Source organism: Phytophthora infestans, genomic scaffold (assembly GCF_000142945.1).
Source record: "Phytophthora infestans T30-4 supercont1.120 genomic scaffold, whole genome shotgun sequence".
Taxonomy (NCBI): Eukaryota; Oomycota; class Peronosporomycetes; order Peronosporales; family Peronosporaceae; genus Phytophthora; species Phytophthora infestans.
Window position 1 is genome coordinate 37956 of NW_003303639.1, and position 8371 is coordinate 46326.

The window sequence follows — 8371 nt, forward strand, 5'->3', positions numbered from 1 at the left end:
GCCTTGTGGCGCGGCATGGACGCCAGGGTCGTACCCAGTACTTTGTGAAGTGGAGGGGTTACCCTCACTCACAGAAGACATGGGAGTTTTATGTTATCCTCCGGAAAGATTGCCCTGGCGTCGTGGACGCTGATGCCTCCAATTAGAGTGTGTGTGTGTGTGGGGGGGGGGGGGCGAACAGGTCAGTAGTTGAGCTCAGGCTCTGACCAGTGGCTGCAGCAGCCAGCTCGTACGTGTGACCGGTGCTCGCAGCGGGAGCAGGAGGTGGATAGACCTCGTGGTGTTAGGGACATGGCCGCGAAGAAAGAAGGTGCTTCATGTTGTTCTGAACAAGGTTCAAGCAACAAGAGTCCCGATAGACGCATAGTTGTTTTGAAACAACTTGTTCGATCATGATCCAGATGTGGATGCGCTGTAACAGCGAAAGTGGTGTGTCCCGGGCGGGGACCGAACCACTGGTCTATGGCTTTCCAGGCCGGAGCTCTACCATTGAGCTACAAGGGCGATGCCTGTAAGTTTGTCCGAGTACGGACTACTCATGGTATGAGAGGGCTGCGCGCGGGTGGAATGGCTTCCAAAGCCAAAGCTCGACCACTGAGTTAAAAGGGTGTTGCCCTTAAGCTTGTCCAAGCGTGGACAATCATTCATGGAACGAGGACGACGCACTGGTGGGATCGAACTACCGACCTTTCGCTTGTGAAGCAAGTGTTCAACCGCTGAGCTGTTGTCGACGACTCGGACGAGTCAAGAGCCTAGCTCTAAGCGGTTAGCAGCTCTTGGAGTAGGCGCGGAGCGCGAGCGTAGGTCTGAGACGGCTTGAGACCAAGATGCGCGGTGCGCTGGGAGCATTGGGCCGTGGGCCGACGACGAGAAGTTGGGCACCAGCGAAGCGTAGCCGTTTGTGAGCTCGCGGAGCTGTACAACGTTTGTGTCAGGCGCAGTAACCGCCGCTATCTTATGGTCCTCGCTGAGGAAGGTTTCGAGAACAGAATGTTCTCAGCTTAGTGGGGGAGAGTGTAACGGGCTACGTGGTGTGGGATACACAGGGGTATGAAGTACCAGGAGAGGTTACAAATTCTCAATATATAAGTTGGAGAGTTAACAAGGTATCTCAGTACGTTGGCTGAAAGCCACACGATATGCATTTGATTAGGTTTAACTATGCTATTTATTTAAACAGAAACATTTACCTCTAGGCGGCTTGGCCGCAATAATAGTAAAAAAACACTTCGGGTTTTGAATAATAAAAGTAAAGGTATTAACTTTGAGCCCTGGTCGTGGACTGCAAGTAGCTTTGGATAAGGAACTTAGTATTAGTGACTCTTTGAGTCGAACGTCTTCCTCTGACGCTAAAGCTACGGCAGCACCGCTGCAGGGCTGCAGACCTCAGTGTCGCGTGTCCGTTGTAGACACGCGCGACCGCAATACCAGTAGGGCACCCCGCGCCTACTGGCTCTGCACGTTGTTTTTATTGTACACGGCGATGCCGGGCAACGCCGCGTTGGCCCCTGGTCGAGTGTACAGGTGCTGTGCACTCACGCACAAAGTGTCCGGTGTACCCACATCGGAAACACCGCATTTGTTCCTCAGTATGCTGTTAACTTCCATCGGTGGAAGCATTCGAGGGGTCCATAGGCTCTGGACCTCCCGCTCTCATCATTGGACGTGCCATTCTCATGTTCGCATACAGCTTAGCTGGCATTAGGCTAAACTCCTGCTGCATCGCAAGAGCAATCGCAGCTTCGAGAGTACTTGGGTACTCTCGAAAGAGATAGGACTTAACCGACCCATCCTTCCAACGCTTTATGATCGTGAAAACGTTTGTCGCCTCGTCGATCGGATTGGTCACGATGTTGGAGACCGAGTACCGTGCATGTTGGGAGTAAGCATGAACCTAATGCCTACGTTGCTGCAGGTCAAGAAACTTCGCTCTCGACCGGAACGCATTCTGAGTGGGCTCAAACGTTTGTCTCGGCTCCTCCTTTAATGTAGCATACGTCACGTATGATCTATGAGCCGGCGGCGATACGACCAGCACCTTCCTCGTCCGCCAAGACATGACACGGCGAACGCAACCTTTGACGGCTCGTCACTGATATGACGATCGTTATGACAGTATCGACTTCGGCAAGCCATCGGAGAAGAGGCTCGCCCTGTTCCCCACATAACCGCTGACGTGCAGTTTCAACGACTGCACGCGCGGTGTCGTCCCGAAAGCCACTCTCGTAGTAGCAGAATCGCGCTGCTCGCACACGATGAATCCCAGAGCGACACGGTTATGTTCTGTTGGTGACAGCGTATGTGGCATTGTCGCTACGGATGCCTCTCCAATGCCTGTTGACAGTCTTTGGGGATCTTTTCAATTCTTGATCAGCCAGATGGGGACCGTCTCCACGCACAATGTTCGTGGAAGAAGCACATGCTACGCATGGACGGATTACCGTCCATGCGTTGGCTCCCCGCCGCCCGTTCGTATTCCATTCCCGAAAATCGACTTTGGTTTCCTACTTTAGTAAATCTATACTTTTGTTAGGAAGTATAGTTAATCCGGGTGAAAGTGCAACTTACGCTTCCTCATACACCTGCACGAACGTGTAAGCCGAAGTAGTGGGCTTAAAGTATGCCCATGACACATGGTAGCACTTTGTAGACCGTCCAACGAACGACTAATTGACGAGCTTTTCGCGCAAAGGGGTATTCTGAAAACATGTTGGGGATTTATAGACGGCGAAAAGCAGAATACATCTTGATCAATCCCGCGTGCCAACCCCTGTTCACCATTTGCTAATCTGCAGCGCTCACTTTACTACTGCCACCTCTGTATTGTTTCAATTGCCAAGCTGTCACCACGCCGGACGGTATTATAGTCAGTAAGTTCCACCCCGTGAAAGAACAGCGCCACGAATTGACGATGGTGAGTAAATACGATTTACTCCTAGGAAAGGTCGTTTACGGCGATCCAGCGTATGGGTGTAGTAAGTACTTATGCTATCCCTTTTACAACCCAAACCCAGCTCCTAAAGCAGCGTTAAACTCTTGAACGCGTAACGTGCGTCGAACGGTCGAATGAGGATTTTGTAGAGTCAAGGTTGAATGGTAGTTTCTACGTTAGGATAAAAAACTTCGTGCACGGCGATCGCCTGTGGGGAAATTATTCTACGTGGCTGTTATACTTACCAATATTCGCACCTGCACGAGCCGACCGGAAACGAGATATCTATCTATTTTGACCTGAGATCACCTTGGCTAGACAAATACTTTATCTCAGAATTAACCTAATTTGTAAAATAGTTCTGTTTTTTTTTAATGTGATCAACTTGTTTTTCCTTGATGGTCATTTATTTTTTGTTTTTATCAGGAGCAATTGCAGCATCTATGCATCGCTCTCTCTCTCCCCGCAGAAGCATGACGCTCTACAGCGGCTCGTTCAATGGCTTTACGGTGCCCCTCCATCTTTAACTCGTGCTCTTGCTTTTTTTTAGCCTCCTCTTTCTCGAATTGAAGCCTCCTTTTCAAATACCCATACTTTTCGGAGTCAACGTTGGCCATGTTCTAAATGGCTGCAGCAATTGAGTCGATTAAGGCTTTCGCGCTTTGTTCGTTTTTCGGTCACATTTGTGGTGGGCGCGTCCGTGATAGAATATTCTCCATCTGATCTTGGCCTTCATTACCTGGTGCATTTTCGTCAGTCGCGTTCATAGCTAGACGACACAGTAGCTCATCCGAAGACTCAACCCATTTCCGACTCTGCAGACCCGGTTTTGTTTTGGCATCGCTGCGCTACTTTGCATCATTCGTCCGAGTAGTTATATCATCAAGCCAGGACCCTCCTTTTCCATACTCTTTGGGTTTTCCTGATACCCGCATGGGAGCAAGTTGCTTTTTTTGTGCTGAAGCATACGATAAGTAAAGCGAGTTCGGAGAGTCGACCATTGCTTCTGAGGAATAAATCAATCGTTCATATAGTACAGCTTGGCTAATTCATCTAAGCTCTTCATTACACCATTTTCGGCTCCAACGATGCTTCCCATAACTTGATCCAGCTAACTGCACGCTTACGTTTAGATCGTCATAAACGCTGAACTTCTTGCGAACTGGCTCCTCTATCTGTGTTGTTGCAGACATGGATTCGTCTACATCACTCTGTCTGAAGAATACTTCAGTCTCGTCACCTTGTCCAGAAATCGCAGAGCCGTCGTCGACTTCAACCTCTATCTCGCAGCCCTGATTGAAAATTGTGCGTTTCTCAAATCCTCGACAAAATACTGAGGTCGAGGGCTCCCAAAAATTCGATTTGAGATCGAGAGCAGTTTAGATTGAAGTGCATAAAGTGTGCATGGATCTGAATCTGAATTCTGTTCCGAGAAGTCTCTAATCCTGGAGGGCGCTACGGGGGGTACCACGACCTAGATTCAAGAAAGTGAGGTGCTGTTGTGGTGCATGGGACTGTGAATAATCATTGATCATAAGCCTATTTGTAAAATGTCGAAAAAAGCTTGATCATGATGTATGAAAACCCCACCGAGTGTGTGTGTGCGGGAGGAGGGGGGGGGTTATCTTCTTTATAGTGACAATTCTCTTAAATAGATGGTTTCCACGATTTCTATTAGGAAAATCATGACAAAGGCATTTAGCGGTATACCGGGATATGGTAGGCGTAGGCTGATAGGCTCAATTGATAATGACTAGTCTCTGCCCGTTCGTACAAACATTATAAAATTCAGCGAAGTTGGGTCAGTTATCTCCCCAGTGTTCGTCTTTGAAGCTGTAAATACGGTTACATATAAACAAACATGTCCAACTTCGATTCGTGTATAACACTTGTGTAATACGTACAATATATACTGTGAGATTCACCAAGTCAAAATACATAATTTCCTAAGCTTTCTACCCTCTAACTGCAAAACAAAACATCGCATAATTTTCACCTAAAACTGGACAATTTCTAGGGTTACATATAGTTTCTTAAGTTTTCGGCCCTGTATCTGAAAAAAACAACGTCCCATAATTCTTAGCGGTCCGTCTCTAACACACACCCAGCATAAGGAACGATTCCCCATATTCAAAAAATGTAATTTCTCAAATTGTCAGTCCTGTAGCTGTATCAACCTTGCCTCAAAAGGCAATTATCGTTATGTCCCGTCTATAACACATATGTAGCATTTGATTCAATTCCCCGCACGAAATCACATAGCACCCCCTATTCCCAGTCTTAGATTGATAAAACTAACCAATGTATGTATATTAATCAGATATTGACGAAACTGCATGTCTATACCACACATCCAGCACATGATTCCATTCTCCATTTACAAAAGCGTAGCTTTCCATATCTTTAGCCTTGTAGCTTGATAGCTGATAGAATTCTGGATAACTCATGATACTGACGAAACGGACTGTCTATAGGACATATTCGACATATATTTCGATAGCCAGTGGCATATTTGCTAGTATAAAATCGCTCTCTTCACCAGGGCAACGTGAGTAGCTGGAATTTTGAGTACCCACGATATCGACCACGGCGGAGCCAATCAGATAATTGTGGAGCGGGAGAGAGGAGCCAATTCGCCGCAAATGAAAGGGTTTGCGAATACAGCAGGTACAGAGTAAATGATTTAGAAAAATACGTTGTTGAATGCTACTGCGCGCTTATTGGCTGCAATACGTGTAGTCCATGTGTACCAACAATTAAAAGTACAGCCAATGTTTAAGATGATTATATGGTCGTAATATATATGCTAGGAAAAATTGTTGTGTAGGAACACCTCAGAAACGTATTACCAGCTGTGCTCATGACCAGTGAATACGTTTTGAGGAGCGACACACATTGCTGATCATTTCGCGGAAGTGTGAGACCTCCCCCGGACATAGCGCTTCCCGATATTCGGTTGAATGGGAACAAGATCAGTTGTACTCATGCCCACCCAATGAGATATCCGGTGGGGGATGAGGCAGACAGTCCGATTGAGCTAGGCCGTGCCTACAACAATAGCCTTACAATCGATAGTGACTTGCATTATCTCAAGCGGGACAAGATCCAGCGAGCGTCCAACATACACGGTGAAAGAAGCCTATTTGGTATTTACGTGAGGCAAAAACGCAAGCACTCGTGACGCAACTGGACCAATGAGACTCTGAAAACTATAGGAGAGTCCCCAGCAATCGATGCAAAAATAAATGCGTACATAGGTCTAAAAATGGATATGAGCTCGGTGCCCATCTTTGATATGAAGTAGTTCTGGTCTGAAAAACTATTTCAAGGCCACCACGACTTCACGGCCACGATAAGCAGAAATCGTTTTCAAGCGTTATACGTTAGTCTTCTAATATGCATCCCCCTTTCGACGCTGATGAAGACATTTCCTACTCGGAAGTTGACCCAGATTCTGATCACCACGATGCCCAACCGGTCTCAGCATCAGCCTTTAACGCGGGACAAAGTGACAATGTGGTCGAGCGAGGTAGAGAAATAACCGGGTGTCTGTATGCTTATGATGACCGTATTCAAACATGTAGTTCCTTAAGTTTTCGGCCCTGTTTCTTAAAACAAAAACGTCCATAATTCTTAGCGGTCCGTCTCTAACACACACCCAGCATAAGGATCGATTCCCCATATTAAAAAATGTAATTTCTCAAATTGTCAGTCCTGTAGCTGTATCAACCTTGCCTCAGAAGGTGGTTATCGTTATGTCCCGTCAATAACACATATGTAGCATTTGATTCAATTCCCCGTACAAAATCACATAGTATCTGTCCCCTGTTCTCGGTCTTATATTGTTAAAACTAACCAATGTATGTATATTAATCAGATATTGAGGAAACGGCCTGTCAATATCACACATCCAGCACATGATTCCATTCCCCATTTACAAAAGCGTAGCTTCCCTTACCTTCAGCCTTGTAGCTTGATAGCTGATAGAATTCTGGATAACTCATGATACTGACGAAACGGGCTATCTATAGGACATATTCGACATATATTTCGATAGCCAGTGGGATATTTGCCAGTATAAAATCGTTCTCTTCACCAGGGCAACGTGAGTAGCTGAAATTTTGAGTACCCACGATATCGACCACGGCGGAGCCAATCAGATAATTGTGGAGCGGGAGAGAGGAGCCAATTCGCCGCAAATGAAAGGGTTTGCGAATACAGCAGGTACAGAGTTGATGATTTAGAAAAATACGTTGTTGAATGCTACTGCGCGCTTATTGGCTGCAATACGTGTAGTCCATGTGTACCAACAATTAAAAGTACAGCCAATGTTTAAGATGATTATATGGTCGTAATATATATGCAAGAAAAAATTTGTTGTGTAGGAACACCTCAGAAACGCACTACCAGCTGTGCTCATGACCAGTGAATACGTTTTGAGGAGCGACACACATTGCTGATCATTTCACGGAAGCGTGAGACCTCCTACGGACATAGCGCTTTTCGATATTCGGATGAATGGGAACAAGATCAGTTGTACTCATGCCCACCCAATGAGATATCCGGTGGGGGATGAGGCAGACAGTCCGATTGAGCTAGGCCGTGCCTACAACAATAGCCTTACAATCGATAGTGACTTGCATTATCTCAAGCGGGACAAGATCCAGCGAGCGTCCAACATACACGGTGAAAGAAGCCTATTTGGTATTTACGTGAGGCAAAAACGCAAGCACTCGTGACGCAACTGGACCAATGAGACTCTAAAAACTATAGGAGAGTCCCCAGCAATCGATGCAAAACTAAATGCGTACATAGGTCTAAAAATGGATATGAGCTCGGTGCCCATCTTTGATATGAAGTAGTTCTGGTCTGAAAAACTACTTCAAGGCCACCACGACTTCACGGCCACGATAAGCAGAAATCGTTTTCAAGCGTTATACGTTAGTCTTCTAATATGCATCCCCCTTTCGACGCTGATGAAGACATTTCCTACTCGGAAGTTGACCCAGATTCTGATCACCACGATGCCCAACCGGTCTCAGCATCAGCCTTTAACGCGGGACAAAGTGACAATGTGGTCGATCGAGGTAGAGAAATAACCGGGTGTCTGTATGCTTATGATGACCGTACTCAAACATGTAGTTCCTTAATTTTTCGGCCCTGTTTCTTATAAGAACAACGTCCCATAATTCTTAGCGGTCCGTCTCTAACACACACCCAGCATAAGGAACGATCCCCCATATTAAAAAAATGTAATTTCTCAAATTGTCAGTCCTGTAGCGGTATCAACCTTGCCTCAGAAGGTGATTATCGTTATGTCCCGTCTATAACACATATGTAGTATTTGATTCAATTCCCCGTACGAAATCACATAGTATCTATCCCCTGCTCTCAGGCTAATATTGCTAAACTAATCAAGTTATGTATACCAATCAGATA

At 46.2% G+C, this 8371-nt stretch overlaps 1 pseudogene across 1 annotated transcript; it reads right to left on the reverse strand.

Moving 5' to 3' along the window:
- Window positions 1-432: 432 nt before the first annotated feature.
- Window positions 433-504, reverse strand: PITG_30849 (annotated as a pseudogene). Its single transcript has one exon. The product of its transcript is annotated as a tRNA-OTHER (tRNA).
- Window positions 505-8371: the final 7867 nt, after the last annotated feature.